Raw genomic sequence first — 17,387 nt, 5'->3', positions numbered from 1 at the left:
AAAGATAGAGAAGCAACAGAGGGCTATACTGCTATTTTGTATTAAATAAAACCAACAGTTAAGGTTTTTTATTTATATTTTTTGAGGAAGGCATGACAGAAAAGTAGAAAAGCAAAGCATTGGGAAATGGAAAACACTTTTTTCAGCTCATCTAAAAATTGAAAAAAAAAAAAGGTATTGGTATAAATATGAAGTAGAATTTAAACCAAATTTTGCCCTGTTCAGCACACTGCTTTCACTGGTTTGCCAAAATTTATAATGGAAAGGGTTGTGTAGGCAGCAGTGGGGCTTCTGAAAACTTCTGTTCCCCTCAAACTTCCAGGACAAGTGCCTCCTCCTCACAGTAAGCCTGCTCCAACTCAAGCAGTAGCAAAATCCTGGGTCGATGCCAACCTAAAAATTGGGCATGGGGAGGAAGGAAGCATTAGGCAACTAAGGTGGGGCAAGATAAGGGACTGAGGAAAGAAAATGTCATTACAAGTGGTGTGGTTGACACTGTGGGGACCAGGGACAGTCTAAACAGGAGGTGTGGAAAAAGAAACAGCGTGGAGAAACTTGAGAACACAACGACACATTTCTGTTAGATGCTAAGGCAAGATGATGATTCCAGAGCATGGAGGTGCCCAGAAAGCAGCAGTGTGTGTGCAGGTACTTGGAAGAAGAAGGGAGAGGGAGACAGTTCTGGAAAGGGAAAAGGAATCTCTTTCCTAGTGTTTTTTTTTTTTTTTTTTTTTTCCATCTCATCTCAAGGCTTACATTTGAATCTTTTCTTAAAGCTTCAGAAGCAGTCATTGAGTATTCGTCTGTATGAAGGGAAAAGAGAACTGTGCTAAGAGCTATTTCTTTACTAATAATTTTTTAAAATCTGAGCAATTGTCTGGGCATGGTGGCTTACACCTGTAATCCCAGCACTTTAGGAGGCCGAGGTGGTGGATCATGATGAGGTCAAGAGTTCAAGACTAGCCTGCCCAACATAATGAAACCTCATCTCTACTAAAAATAATAATTAAAAAAAATTAGCTGGGCATGGTGGTGCACACCTGTAATCGCAGCTACTCTGGAGGCTGAGGCAGGAGAATTGCTTAAACCTGGGAGGCAGAGGTTTCTGTGAGCCAAAATTGTGCCACTGCACTCCAGAGTGGGTGACAGAGCAAGACTCCATCTTGGGGGGATAAAACAAAACAAAACAAAAAACCCTGAGCAATTACCTTCACACCTCATGCAGTACATTTGTTCTTCATCAATATCTCATTCCCTTGTTCTCTCCTTCATGCATTTCACATGGTGATATATTTCAGCAAATCAAAATTTTTAGGACAGAATGATATTTACAAAGTGTACATAAAAACTTGAGTAGCACATATAAGTAGCTCAAAGAGACAAAATTAATGTTCCATTTCTTTCGCAGTTCTTTAAAATGCATAGTTACCTCAAGGGGTATATATTTACTTCATTCTATTGATAAAAAGTAAATGTCAAAATTTTAAACCTAAAATATCAGGAGATATATTCAGTGGTGACTTCCAAAATATTTACAATTAGGTCATATTTTTCTTAGTTTACCTTTAGGTAGTTTTCTTAAATTCTTTAGTATTTTTTCATTGAATCCACATGGACAGTATTAACTTATTTGATTTTAAAAAAAGGACAAAAAAAAAACCACAGACTTTCCCCCTTAGCTTAATGTTTTGAAAAAATGCATCAGATATTTTCATAAAGGTTATGAGAAGTGCCTTAATTTGACATTTTTGTTCAAGTAATTGCAATTGCATATTTCAGAATACTATGTTACAAGATATCTTCTAATGAGCAGTTTGTTCTGTTCTTACCTAAGAGTCAAACAGATAAAAAAAGTCTGTAACCTTTTGGTTACTGATTTTCAAGGTCCAAAACTAGTCTTACCAAAGAAGATTTTAAGAACAGTCTTGTATTCGATAAATTTTATTTTACACTTTAGAAAAAGTCATTGTCTAGAAGGTAGAACATACTTGGCTTTTTTAATCTTCTAAGCTCTTCTAGTCATTTGCTATTTAAGAGTTGTTACTCATACATGCATTATTCATTCTGTTTAAGAAAAAGAGAAACTAAGGCAGAATTGAAAATTTCCTGAGGAGTACTGATGATGACAAACCATAATCCGAGGACTAACTAAATCTATGTGGCCAACTTCAATTGTCTTCCCAATCCCCAAGAAATTCTTGTAAACATCACTAGTCTTTCCCTTCTCGTACACACGACAGTTTCATAGTTTCCCCCCAGGTATGCTGTCCCATTCCTGCTATCTTCTCTCAACTGATGTCAATATCCACAAAGAAAACAGAGATTACTATATACGAATCCTCTCAACATTCCCCCCATCTATCTACAAATAGTCTATCCATATCCAATCCTGGTTCCTTTCCACATCCTCTGGCCCCATTATTTATGCCATATGTGCTCATGTAGGTATGCTAATGTGATGAAAAGATTAAAAACCCTGTCTCCACCATCATTATCATGCTTTTAAAAGAGTCAGTAACCACGGCCTCGGTTTTCTTGCCCATCAGTCTTTACTACACTATGGTTTTTGCCCCAGTCACTATTAAAATTTCTCATAAAAGGTTACTGATGACCTCCAAGCTGTTAGTCCAATGAGCCCTTTCCCATCTTTCTCTCTCCTGTCTTCTATGAAAATTTTTAATGAAAATTAACTTCTCCTTCTCTTCTTTTTTGATATATACATAACGACTCTCTCTGAGTTTTCCTTCTCCTTCTCCAATCACTTTCTCTAGTCACCTTCACATGCTCTTCTGTCTATAATTGCACCTCAAAAAAAAAAAAAAAAGTTCTGAATGTGGGTCTATGCATCCTTAGAGAACCCATAGCTTTGATGTTCATATGCATATGAATATTTTTCTGGGGGGAGCTGACTGTAGCTTTCATCACATTCTCACAAGAATCTATGACTCAAAAAAGTTAAGAACCATTGTCTTAAATGTTGATGCTCCCAGGAAACAACTACTTGTCTGCTCTTCTGGCTTATGCTCTCTTCTTGGGGGCATCTTATCTACTTCCATGACTTCAAATTACACCTACATTTCATTAGCCTCCAAGTTTTTTATCTCCAGTTTTCACCCTTCTCCCAATCTCTAGATTCATATTGACAACTGTCTACCAGACATCTCCCTTCGGACTTAACACTGGAAAGATAATGGACTAACTCATTATCTTCCCAATGAGGCTGTTCATTAGTATTCCTTAAGAAAGCATAATATACCTATTACCCAAGACATAAACTTGGCGGTTTTTCTAGACTCCAAACTTCTTTCTTACCAACTACCTCCACAAATTTTCATTGATTTCTCAGCTTTATTCCTGTCTTTTCCTTTCCAATGTTCCTTTCCAATGACCAAAATTCAGACATTTCTCTCTCATGGTCCTGTGCCCTAACCTACCTCCCTGGTAACTCATGCTCTCCAGATTTATTCCCTCAGTCCCCTCAGTCGGCACCATTATCCAATTTTTCTTCTTAAATGCCAACTGGAATATATCACTGCTCCTACTTAACACCCTTAATGGTTTCTTATTACAATGAAGACTTTGGCTACAACTTTCTCTCCAGCTCTGCCAACCAGCCTCTTCTCCCACATCCTGCCTCACAGGTCTTTGATCTGGCCATAGCAAACTTCAAGTTAACTGAGCCACCAGCCTCTGTCACGAATCTTATTTCATACTCTATGCCTGGAGTGTCCACTCCCTGCACTTGTCCACAAAACAAATTTTGACTTACCTCTCCAAGCTGGGATGAAATGTCATCTCTTTGGTGAAACTTCCCTTGCTACAGATGCTTCTTTCCTGTTCCCTTTTCCTCATCTTTACTATTGTACTTACAGTAAAAATCTATTTTCTTGTCTCTTCCCCTTGGCCCCTACCCCAATTAAACTCTCCTCATTGGAAGGGATTTTTTTCTCTTCTTATTTGAATCCACAGTGACTAATCTATTTTTTGTGGCTCAAAAGCTGTTTCTAAAAAATGAATGCAAACATTGGGTTAAGTTAGTATAGTCTAAAAAGTAGGTAAGTCACTTTTTACCATGTCCATTCAAGTCATGAAATTTCTGACTTTCAATGAAACAGAAGCTCAAGTATACTTGCAAAGCCTTGGCTGAGAGAGGTAGACATTGGATCCCAGTCAGCAATCAGTGGGAAATGGGAAAAGGAGTCAACAAGGGAGACTAAGTTGGTCCAGAGCTGACTCTTGAAGGGAGAAAGTCAACAGTCCAAATAACAATGGCCACGAGGCTGTGGAGAATGTGGGTGAAATCTGGGCTAAAGTGAGGCCAGCTTGGCTTGAATTCGAACACTACTATTTACTAGCTGGCCTTGGATACAGGCTTAGCCTCACATTCATTCAACACATATGTATGGCGTGTGCCAGGCGTAAGGCATTGTGTGTGCCTGAGATGCCAAGCTGAGTCAAAACAGACCTAGTATTTGTCCTTATGGAGCTTGCGGGCTGTAAGGGAGCTGATCATTAATCAAGTAAGTAAAAAATTAAGACTGTGATAAAGGGCTTCAGAGAAGTACATGGGATTCTTTGAGCATGTGTACTTTGGCTTAACTTGGGGGTCAGGAACAGCTTGCTTGAGAAAGGATGGCAGAACTGAGATCTGCTCAGTGAGCAGATTTTAAATAGGTGAAGGAGGGGCCGCTTTTTAAGCAGAGGGAAGATCAATTGCATAAGCTCTGGGAGGACTCTGGCAAGCTTGAGGAACCCAAGGAAGCCAGTGGCTACTTTGCAGTGCTGTTGTGAGGATCAAATAATGCATGTAAAGTAGGTGCAAATGTTGGCACATTGTAAGCAGTCAACAAATGCTAGTTACTATACACAGGATCAATATAAAGTCCCTTATTGGTGTGGTGTGGTAGCAGGAGTCCCTAGACAGTGGCAATACCCATAGAAAAAAGCAGCTTGGAGATTCCTGGGTGATGGGAGCTGGAGGGGTGTGATCAAGGGAGGGTCTCCGTAATGCATTGTGGGTATAGGGAGTAAGGTTCAGAATGAAAGAAGGGACTGTAAAAATAGTCCCAAACAACCTTCCTTTTCTAGTTCAAGTTAGCACATACAGGCAAAGTTGGAATTATCTTATTTCTTTAACTTTAAAATAAATTAGAAATGTCTTATCAAACTATTAATTTGCAGGAAATTTAAAGGGTAGGGGAACAAGTTAAACTATACCACAAAGATGTAATCAGTAAAATCCAGACTATGGAAAACTTTATAGGGTAAAAACCTAGTTTCTTTAATACAAATTTGAAGGAATGAAAAAAAGAAATACATGGAGAGGAAATCTCCATGTATTTTCCAGAATTATGCAAGACAAGTATTTTATATATTGTGTATATATTCCATATATAATATATATTATACATTACATATATTATTCCCAGTATTATACAAGGAAATCTCCATGTATTTCCCAGTATTATACAAGGCGAAACTATAGAAGAAGTCTTATTCCCTACCTTTGAGAATCTCTGATAATAATGCTATTTGCCTGAACTTAGCTAATAAGAGTATCTGCTTCTGTTTAAATTAAATTCAATATTGTAACCAATCTCCTGTATTACAGTTTGAATAAAGAGAAATCACAGATTAGGTAAAATGGTGTTGTGATTAAATTCTACTGTGTTTATATTTCCAAAAGCAAGTTTGATTTTCATAAGTCTTGTCTTTTACCCTAGGAATCCATTTCAACCAATAGCTCTGATCAAAGGTTTAAAAGTAAATGAATTCCAATCAATTAAGAACAAAATCTTTTCCAAATTGAGATACACACAGAAGAGCAAATCGTTATATCTGGCTGATCTTTCTGTGTTCATGCCCTTCTTTCATTCATTCACCCAGTAAATATTTACTGAGTACACACCATGTGCCAGGTTCTGCTCTAGGCACTGGGGATGCAGCAGTCAACAAAAGAAGTAAAAACCCTTGGCCCTCATGGAGCCTACTTCTGATGTGATAAAGAAGAGGAGACACATAATTTTTAAATAAATATTTAAATGAACATATAATATATCAAGTAATGACAGGCACTATGTGGAAGACTTCAGTAGAGAAAGATGATAGAGAATAAAATGTGGCACATATACACTATGGAATACTATGCAGCTATAAAAAAGAATGAGTTCATGTCCTTTGCAGGAACATGGATGAAGCTGGAAACCATCATTCTCAGCAAACTAACACAGGAACAGGAAACCAAACACCACATGTTCTCACTTATAAGTGGGAGTTGAACAATGAGAACACAGGGAGGGGAACATCACACACTGGGGCTTGTTGTGGGGTGGGGGGCTAGAGGAGGGATAGCATTAGGAGAAACCTAATGTAGATGACGGGTTGATGGGTGCAGCAAACTACCATGGCACGTGTATACCTATGTAACCTGCAAGTTCTGCACATGTATCCCAGAACATATATATATATATATATATCTGTTTTTATGCATGGTAGGGGATTGCTGTTTCAGAGAGAACAGACTTAGAAGACTGCTGGACTGGGATGTTTTACTAGAGACTGGAATCAAGTGAGAGGGCAAGCTATGCAGATATGTGGGGGAAGAGCAGAGGGAATGCTTAGTGCCAAGTCCTTCAGGTAGCAGCGTACCTGGCACATTCATGAAAATAGCGAAGAGGCCAGTGTGACTGTACCAGAGCAGATGGGTACCATGGTTATGAGCATGCAGCTCAAGGGGAAGCAATGCCTTAACCCACTCAAAGCTGTCTGGAAATCCCAGAGGAGGAACCCGGGAAAGTGCCCATAATAACAAGATCAGTTTTAAACATCCTCCGGGGCCAGAGGAAACTCTGTAGGTGACGTCAACTCCTGTCTGCCTCTTACCTCTGATCTCTCTTGTCCATGACCCCTCTCCTGGAGGAACTAGACCCTACTGAGAAGAGTCTACCATGTTGCAAACAACCAAGCTGCAGCTAAGGGAGAGGAGAATCTTAACTTTAAATAAAGGTCAGAATTTTAACTACCACACAGGAGATTTTAATTACTGGCATGAGAATAATCTTAGCACTAAAGTAATCAGAGGACATTTTATTATCTCAGGCTGACTAGAGAAATCCCAGGATCTGCCTGAGCATCCATCCAAAGACCCAGAGAGAAAGTAGCCTAGTGGTAGGTTTGCAGGAGCCGCTGTGAGAAAGAGTCAAGATCGCTCTGTCTGATTATACATGATGGCATTTTGCCGCTTTGGTGTAACAATTTATGTAAGGATGTTAAGAGTAAAAGAGGGGCAGCAGATTTGCCATTTGTAACGTTAGCCAAACTCACAGTCTGTTTTTTTGTTTGTTTGTTTTTTGCCTGCTTAACACATGCCAGAATATTAGGACACACCTGAACCCTCCTTTATTGCTTTTTACCTATATTAAGTCACACCTTAGCTTTTCAACTTCTAAGAGTTGTTTTCTGCAAATTTTGAGTACTTGCAATTTCTGTTCCTAGACCTATTTAATGGTAATCACTCTCTTCTGAAAGCACAGCATATGACAGTATTTTACAGTCAAAATAAATGATTATATGACAAATGAGAGCAGATACTATAGTTAGTCAAGTTGATTCATTAAAAATATACATACACACACATAGACACATTAAAGTTGAATCAACTGTCATCTTTTAGTGATGACCGTTGATCTGATGTGATGAGAGTTCCCGCACGTGGATAGGTGGATTTGGCTCCTGGATGGTCTGGAACATCGTTAACTCATACAGACTGATTCTGGCCCCGGTTCAAACTTCTAAGCCTTTGTTCTTGAGGCTCAGAGGATGGCTTTGAAGTTCAGGATAAAGCTCTTCTAACACACCATTACCAAAGAATAACCTTTTGATTATGATCTCATGAAAGTATAATCAATAACTTACATAAGTTAAAACCATGGCAAACAGTGATGGTTCTGTAATTGGACCTTTATGAATTCCATATGTTACAATCTCTGCATTAGCTAACAGTTCTGCATATATACATATCTCTTTCCCAAACATAGTCGCTGAACTTTCTTAAAAGACTATGAAACTTTTCACAGCTACTGTCAGCCTTGAACTCTTCAAACCCCTAAGCGTGGGTGTAGTACCTAAAGGGCAGGATTTTTGGAAAGTCTGAAAGGACAAATATTTCTCCCAGATCCAATAAACAGTCATTTGTGGAAAGCAATTTAATCAAAGACAGTAACTTTTTAACCTAATCGCATGGCCTGTGTGCTTTGAAAAATATATCAGGGGAAAAAAAAGACTTTTCTGACAAATCATTGTTAAAATATAAGTGAAAATATGTTCATTTAGCACAGACATGCTCTCGTGTGAAGATCCCAAATGCCTGGGAAGCCATTATGTCATTAACCACATTATCTAGGGTTTATATTTGCTTTCTCTTTCTCATTAAGTGAAATTGCATTATTAGCAAATTAGAAATGTGGGTGTTTAGCGTAGCTTGATTGCCTTCACTTTGGGAGGAAGGGCAGTAAGCATGAAAAAAACAAAACCAACAGAATTTTCTGATCTATCTAAGGGGGCAACAAAGAAGTCTAAATTGAAGGAGCACTTAATGACAGAATAAAAGATATACAAGGAAAGATTAGTCCCATCTTTTTGTACTAAACATGAGATCTTTAAAGAGAGATGAGTATGTAAAGCCAAATGCAATAAATAAAGAGGGCACACATCAAAGGAGTTATTTTTGTGTCTTGGCTTCTTCTTTCCCAGTAACTATTACTAACTTCCCTCCCATTCCCCACTCCATCGTCACCTTAGTCAATTTTGTTACCTGTTATGGATTCTCCTCCTCCTCCTCCTCCTCCTTCTTCTTCTTTTTTTTTTTTTTTTTTTTTTAACAAGGTCTTTCTCTGTCACCCGGGCTAAAATGCAGTGGTGCAATTTTGACTCACTGCAGCCTCCATCTCCTGGGCTCAAGCTATCCTCCCACCTCAACCTCTGCAGTAGCTGGGACTACAGGTGCATGCCACCACATCAGGCTAATTTTTGTATTTTTTTTTTTTTTTTGGTAGAGGCAGGGTCTTACTATGTTGCCTAGGCTGGTCTTGAACTCCTAGGCTAAAGCAATCCTCCTGCCTCAGGTCTCCCAAACTACTAGGATTACAGGTGTGAACCATAGTGCCCAGCTTGAATTTTTCTTTATTTTGGAACATATTTGAAAGTTGTCAAAGCCACGTCTGAGCAAATTTGTAGGTCTCTAGATTCTCTAGTTCAAAATAGCATGTTCAAGCAATCCTTGTGGCTCTACTGCCACTATAGAGAACTTTTCCTCTTGTAAATATGTTAGTAGCTTTCAAATTAGAAATACTGACTCACAATGCATTCATTGTACTCATTTGTATTAAAAATATGATATTTGGCCCCATATCTCCTCTATTTGATTATAATTCCTAGAGGCAGAGATGACAACGATTTATCAGTCTATTTTCAATAGTCCAGTTTATTTTGTAAAGGTAATTTCAAATGTCTTGCACACAAAAAAAGGATGATCAAAGACCAGTAACAGCAAAGGGGAGAGAGATCAGTTTTTTAATATCTTCAGTATGACTAAAGAAAATATCAGTGAGCTTATTAGGGCCCCAGTTGTAATAGAAGGAAATAGGCTACATAAAGAAGAAAAGAAAAGAAACAGATCATGCTCACTTTGGCAACACATATACTAAAATTGAAACGATACACAGAAGGTTAGCATGGCCCCTGCGCAAGGATGACACGCAAGTTTGTGAAGCATTCCATATTTTTCAAAACTTAATTCAAGATGGATTAAATACTTAAATGTAAAACCCAAAATCATAAAAACCCTGGAAGAAAACCTAAGCATACCATTCAGGACATAGGCATGGGCAAAGACTTCATGACTAAAACACCAAAAGCAATTTCAACAAAAGCCAAAATTGACAAATGGGATCTAAATAAACTAAAGAGCTTCTGCACAGCAAAAGAATCTATCATCAGAATGAACAAGCATCCTACAGAATGGGAGAAAATGTTTGCAATCTACCCATCTGACAAAGGTCTAATATCCAGAATCTACAAGGAACTTAAACAAATTTACAAGAAACAAACAACCCCATCAAAAAGTGGGTAAAGGATATGAACAGACACTTCTCAAAAGAAGACATAAGTGCAGCCAACAAATACATAAAAATAAGCTGATTATCACTGATCATTAGAGAAATGCCAATCAAAACCACAATGAGATACTATCTCATGCCAGTTAGAATGGTAATCATTAAAAAGTCTAGAAACAACAGATGCTGGTGAGGATGTGGAGAAATAGGAATGCTTTTACACTGTTGGTGGGAGTGTAAATTAGTTCAACCATTGTGGAAGACAGTGCGGCAATTTCTCTAGGATCTAGAACCAGAAATACCATTTGACCCAGCAATCCCATTACTGGGTATATATCCAAAGTATAATAAATCATTCTATTATAAAGACACACACACACACTTGTGTTTATTGCAGCACTGTTTACAATAGCAAAGACTTGTAGCCAACTCAAATGCCCATCAATGATAGACTGGATAAAGAAAATGTGGCACGTTTACACCATAGAATGCTATGCAACCATAAAAAAGAATGAGATCATGTCCTTTGCAGGAACATGGATGAAGCTGGAATCCATCATTCTTAGCAAACTAACACAGGAACAGAAACCCAAACAACGCATGTTCTCATTCATAAATGGCAGTTGAACAATGAGAACACATGGACACAGGGAGGGGAACAACAGACACTGGGGCCTGTCAGGGGTGGACGGCAAGGGGAGGGAGAACATTAGGAGAAACACCTAATGCATGTGGGACTTAAAACCTAGATGACAGGTTGATAGGTGCAGCAAACCACCATGGCACACATATACCTATGTAACAAACCTGCACATTCTGCACATGTATCCCAGAACTTTAAAAAAAAAAAGAAAGAAAGAAACAGATTAATAGAAAAAAACTCGAGGTATCCAAATCAGCAAGGCTGATGTAATCTGATTCATGATTTGTGTGGATGTATGGACACTAAGAGCTCTGAAAACTGGGCCTCTTTTATTCACCTTAAAAAAAAAAAAAAAAAAAAAAAAAAAAAAGAACAGCTCTGAGAATTATACACCAGTCAGTATCAATATTTGTTTTCATGGCTTTATTAATAGCTAGATGAACAACCTAGATATCAACATAGAGTCACAAGATGCAAGCCATGCCATATTAAATTGATGTCTTTGCTCAAAAGGGAGGACAGAAAACAACAGAGATATCTACCTCCATTTCAAAATTGATATTGATTCCTTCCTACCTGGCATAGTTACAAAATGGGAAATCTAGCCTCTACCATTCTAGGGGATGGCTAAACAATAGACTTAAGAGCCACACCCAAAGCAAAAACCTATATCAGCCTGGTGGACACATTGCGTGGTATTTTATTCAGGTTAGTCTCAGAAACCAATCTATTAGATACTCTTTTTAGTGACTTTGACAAAAGATATGATAGAGACATATCTTTGCCTTTATCAATTCCTGATGTTTTCAAAATGTATAGAAATGTATACAAAATGTATACAAATATGAAGGTGCTCACGTTGCCTACTTCTTTTTCCTACTTTTCCCACTCCCAAGTCTTATCATTTATTCATACTAGTCTATGTTACTTTTCCTGATCCCTCCAAAATCACTTTGTTTCAAAACATCAAGTCCTTCCTCAACATTTATTTCTAAAGTATCTCCTGCCCAGAGAGTAAATCTTCCCACAGAACTCTTTCTGTTGCCATTTTTATAATTACCTTAGCATTGTCTTTTATGTATTTCTGTCTTTGGTGTTTTCCCTTAATTTTCTTTGATTGTATCATATCACTTTGTGTGATATGATTAGAGGAAATTAAAATTCAAAATGTTATAGTATCATAGAGGAAAAACATGTTTACTAAATGGAAGAAGTGAGAAAGAGAGGAGTTGTAATTCTAGGATTGGCAGATTCTGGTGAAAAGAACTCATCTCCAAGAATAAGCCAAAGTTATAAAACAAATTAAGAGAAGGACAACAGCACATCAGGGTTAGTACATGTTGTGCTAGCATAATGTCTTTCCTCCTCCATAGGCAGTGGATAAAGTAAGTCAATTTATGGACACAGACTTTTAGAAATAGGTTAACATAGGGTCAGGCCAATTTTTCAAAGTCATGTAAAAATAGTACTATCTTTAAACATACGTATTATCTGACTGTTAAACACTTTTCAACTCTGTTTGAAAAATCTGTATCTGTAGTTCCTTTTGATGCTGTAGGAATGTCCATAATAAGGAATCTCAGAGAGCTTTGTAAACAGGCCAGTCTTCACAAAGCCCTTCTAAGGGAAAATAGCAGATCACAACACTTATACCACTTTAGAGCTGGAAAAATTCTAAGAGATCATATGGGGAAGTGGAGGACCAGGTAGGTTAAGTTACATTTCCAAAGCCCAACCAGTCAGGACTGGCTCAGCATGCTTTCTATGATACCATATGGCCCCCAAACCAACTACTTCCATTTTGCTATTGTTCAATACCTACCATGTCCTGGGCACTGTGCTGGGCAAAATGGATCATGGCCAGAACTGAGTCACCAAGTAAGCCTGCAACTAGCCCACTCAGCTACTGCCTCAGAATTGAACATTAAAGTGTGTGTGTGTGTGTGTGTGTGTGTGTGTGTGTGTATGTACTGGACAACACAAAAACAGATCAATGGCCTTCCCCATACTCCATTCTAGAGAAAAACTGTAGGCAACTTTTTCTCTCCACATTTTATGGGAGTGTGATATGGTGATGTTGTATCCTAAAACTGAAGTACAGTGAAAAACTCTGCCCTGGTTGTCAAAAAAACATGTGCCCTTTAGCTAGCTCTGTTGCTAACTCCTTCTGAGAAGTCGGTCATCATTTCTAGTCCTTGATTTCCTCATCTGAAAAATGAGGTGGTTGAACTAATCTTTAAGATTCCCTCCCTTCTAAAAGTTCAGAATTCTAAGGAAGCCCTTAGCAATTTCTTTTAAGCTTATATTAATATAGAGTCCTGAGCATTTGGGAAGAGAATATAGCTCATTCTGCATACATACCTAGGTAGAGAATTGATGAGCTCAAAATAGACTTACGTCTTAAAGTCCCAGCATAATTGTTCTGTGCTCTCAGTGACCTAAGATCTAATAGGCAATCTTCTCAGAAACACATGCAAACCTAGAAATTTGGTGCACACATCTCTTTGGAGACATATCTTTGCCTTTATCAATTCCTGATGTTTTCAAAATGTATAGAAATCTTTGGGTAGCCAATTTATGAGATTACTTAGAGTGAGCCAATGGGAATGGTTCAGAATGATTTCCCTCCATCAGATCTGCCCATTTCCCTCCTGTTTGCCGCATGTTCACCGCAGCAGATTTTGCTCAAATAAGCCACGTGATGCTCCTGCCTTTGAAGTGGCTACAGAAGATGCTCTGCAGCAGAGAGGCCAGCAGTCTATAAACAATAATTTGTGTATGCCTACCAGGCTCCGCTTCTCCCCTACCCGCCACCTTGAACTGTTTTATTCCATAGAGAGCAAATTTAGCAGAAGTTAACAGACACTTCAAAGCCTGAAACAGAGTATTTACTCAGATATCAAGACTGCTGGTTCAAGTGAAGCCAGCTCTTTGGCTGCCTGGGTACTTTCTCCAAAGACTCTCCTGTATCTACTCTTTCCTCTTCTTCCACTTTGATATACAGCTCTGGGAGCACTGATTAGCAAGTTAATTTGCCTTTTCTTTTACAAGAACCCGTAAGAATGTATTTGTTAGCTCAGTTTCCTCATTTTTATACAATGTAGTATACACATTCTTTCTCTTAAAAAGTCCTATTTTCCAGCCAGTAATGACAATAACTCTTTGTTTTGACGTTGATCTGCTTGTTAATCCCACTCTATTTTGTCCTTAAGAAAATTGAGGAAATAACCCCTCTGAGCATTGGGAGAATAAATTGCTTAATATTAAAAAAATTTTAAAGCATTTCTACAAAAATAAATGTTCCAAACGCTGTCATTTTAAAATATTTATGAATAAATGCATGTGCACATGTATATGAAGCATACAAAGAAACTCATAAAAATATTTTACTCCTTCATTTAAAACTAGTAGAAAATATGCTTCCTTATTATGTTCAAAAGGAATTACTTGGTTTATTTTTTAGGAATTACCTACTAGTTTTGTACTTGTAGAAGTATAGAAGTATAATTTATAATGTAGTATCCATCTGGTGGGTCCCGTGTTCACAATTATAGTCATCCCCATGCAAAGCCTCTAAACTTCAGGGATCTTAACAGCCCTGATGAAAAGGGAGGAGGATCACTCACCTACCACTTACTGATCCCCCACTGCCCCCTACAGTATAAAATTCCCACTGAGAAAAACTCGTCCTAACTGAACAAAAATGTAGGCACAAATCAACAATTATCAATACTACTTGGAAATCTTCATTTGGAGGATTTTTAAAAAGCAACAAAAGCATACTGAAAAAGAGATTCTTGAATAATTCTGCTGGAAGTATGGAGTAGTCATTACGAGCCATTCAGCAATAATGTATGTGCCAAGAGCCTGTAGAATAATTGGCAATTTGACTCAGAAATTCCACTTCTGGAACTCAGTCTTATGGCAGACATCCTAAAACAGAAAAAGTTTTATGCATCAAGTTTTTCTTCACAGTGTTACTTGTAATAGTAAAAAAAATATATATATATGTAAAATTTAAATAGAATGTTTAAATAAACCACAGAATAGGGCCAGGCGTGGTGGCTCACACCTGTAATCTCAGCGCTTTGGGAGGCTGAGGTGGAAGGATCACTTGAGCCCAGGAGTTCAAGACTAGCTTGGGCAACATAGTGAGATCCCATTTCTACAAAAACGAAATAATAAAATACCGCAAAATATTGTGTAGCCACTTAGAAAAACCGTGTATGTAATAACATGGGAAACTACCCTACTGCCCTTAAGCAAAAAGCAAACAAAAAGGACACAAATCTTCTTAGGCGAATTAACGATATATGAATGCTCTTTTCCCATTCTTCTTTCTCCTTTTTGGTATTTTCCAAATATTTTTAAGGGTGTGCTAATTTATGATGGAAAAATATAATGAACTTAAATCCTCAGTCAGGGTTCATATAAAGAAATGGTTATATCCAGGAAATTAAGTACTACAAACTTTAATGAAGTACAGTTTATGTTATTGATGAGTAAAACGTTTTGCAAGTTATAATTACTACGAAGACAACTAGCAATATAAAAACCTCAATTTGTAACAGAGAGACTAAATCTCAGAGTCAATTTCTCAGTTGTTTGTAAAGAGCCAAGCCAGGAATAAATGTCATGAATATCTAGAAAGAAGCTACCATTTGAGGAAGTCTTACAGTATAAGTACTAGTAATACAGTAATAGTAATTAGTAATTAATTCTGTCTACCAGCCTCAGAGTATAACTCCTAAAGTCTGTTTATTAGTCAAATTGAAGACACTGAAATCAAGCTAATAGACAAACCAGACAAAAACTGCCTAAAATGAATTTAAGAAATTTTATTAACATTAATCTGGCAAACAGTATTTTGAAAAGTTAATTCTCTCAAAATTTGCTCTATTTTTGTTACAAGTAATTGTATTGTCCATGCTATTTTTCTTACTGTGATTTAAATTCAAATGCAAAACTAAGAACAATGCAGAAATGATAGTGACCAATCATAAATCACAGACATTTTAGAACTGAAAAAAAAACAAACCGTATAATTTACCAATGAGGACAAAAGTGAAATACTTGTCTGAGGACTCAGATAGCTGGTGTGGGAGCTGGTCTCCTGAGGTCAGCTCAATGTGACACTCTGAGTCCAGAGAGTGGGACACCATTCACTTATGGGGCATTTGGGCATCTTGCCAGCATATCCCCCAGCTTGGGATCAGGCGGACCAGCTTTCTTTGACCGAATGACTTTCACCTAGCACTAACAGCTCATTAATACAAAGGGAAGAAAAGACCCTACTTTTTCATTGTCTACTATGTGTCAAGAATTTTGTACATATTATGCAACTGCATTTTGCTGCCATTGTGAAAAGTAATTAAATTATTTCCTTTAGTACTTGAAGAAACTGAGGCCCTTAAGAGTTTAGTTGATCAAGATTTAACCTGTGCTGCCTTTTGCTTCTCTTTGATAGTAACTTCTCTCACTGGTGGGCAGTTAAGACAGAATACATGGTATACTGGTCAAAGTTCTCCAGAGAAACAGAACCAATAGGAGTTATATACAGAGATTTCTTATAAGGAAATAGGCTCACATAATTATGGAGGCTGACAAGTCTCATGATCTTCATTTGGCAAGCTGGAGTCCCAGGAAAGCCCATGGTGTAGTTCTAGTCTGATGGTCCTTAAAAGCCAGTGTTTCAGCTGGAAGGCAGTCGAACAGGAGGAGTTCTCTCTCCCCACAGGAGCGGCAGCCTTTTAGCTCTACTTAGTCCTTCAACTGATTGTTGGAGGCCCACCCACATTAGAGAGGGCAATCTACTTTATTCAGTCTACGGATTCAAATGTTAACCTCATCCAGAAACAGAAACTCCCTCAAAGACACACACAGAATAGTGTATGTAACCAAATTGTCTGGGCACCACAAGGCCCAGTCAAGTTGACACATAAAATTAACATCACAGGTGATGTTTTGCCAGTATGTTCAGTTCAGGGCCTTGGACTAGGCAGGCAAGGTCCCCAGGGTGTGAATTTATGGAGGCACTCATTCCTAGGCTCATACAAGCACCCTGAGTGCCTTGCTTGCTGTGCCTCTAGTCCTGGCCCTCTGTCCTATCCGAAAGGGTAGTTTCAATCACATCTCTTAGCTTGCAGTGTTTTATATTGGGTGGACAACTATCTATAACCAAGTAAATACTATTCTAGAAAAGCCTTGAATATATAGAGTTTCTGAAAGAATGGATGGCAAAAAATATCTAAAATATCGAGTACAAAAATAGATGATGGGTAAGTATGTCTATGCTTACTATGTAATGAAATGGAAATCCACTTACATTTTCCACTCAAAATGTTTCCTTATAATTCGAATAGTATTTATTGACTGGGCCCTTATATATTTTTATTGAAAGGCAAAAGCCTTTCTCTAAATCACAAACACACAAATCTTTTATGCATTATAGAAAAGTGCACAAATATTAAAGCATCAGGTTTCAATTATTTTGCTTTTGGCTAAAGGCCACTTACTGTAAATTATCAGTTATTCCTCATATTTAGTTATTTAAAGTTTCACTAATGCATGATTTTTCCTCAGTTTTTAGGAGGACTGAATGAACTTAACGAGATAAAATAAATGAAAGCTTT

The 17,387-nt window shown here is 37.7% G+C and overlaps 1 protein-coding gene and 1 non-coding gene across 2 annotated transcripts in view; one reads left to right on the top strand and one right to left on the bottom strand.

Moving 5' to 3' along the window:
• WIF1 (WNT inhibitory factor 1) overlaps positions 1-17,387 on the bottom strand; it is a 71,851-nt gene that overhangs the window by 35,761 nt on the left and 18,703 nt on the right. The gene's annotated exons all lie outside the window — the stretch shown is intronic.
• Positions 9,677-9,783, top strand: LOC115900098. The gene has a single exon (XR_004059778.1). It is a non-coding gene; the product is annotated as a U6 spliceosomal RNA (small nuclear RNA).

Source organism: Rhinopithecus roxellana, chromosome 10, assembly GCF_007565055.1.
Source record: "Rhinopithecus roxellana isolate Shanxi Qingling chromosome 10, ASM756505v1, whole genome shotgun sequence".
NCBI classification, from domain to species: domain Eukaryota; kingdom Metazoa; phylum Chordata; class Mammalia; order Primates; family Cercopithecidae; genus Rhinopithecus; species Rhinopithecus roxellana.
This window is presented reverse-complemented; position numbering and strand designations above follow the sequence as displayed.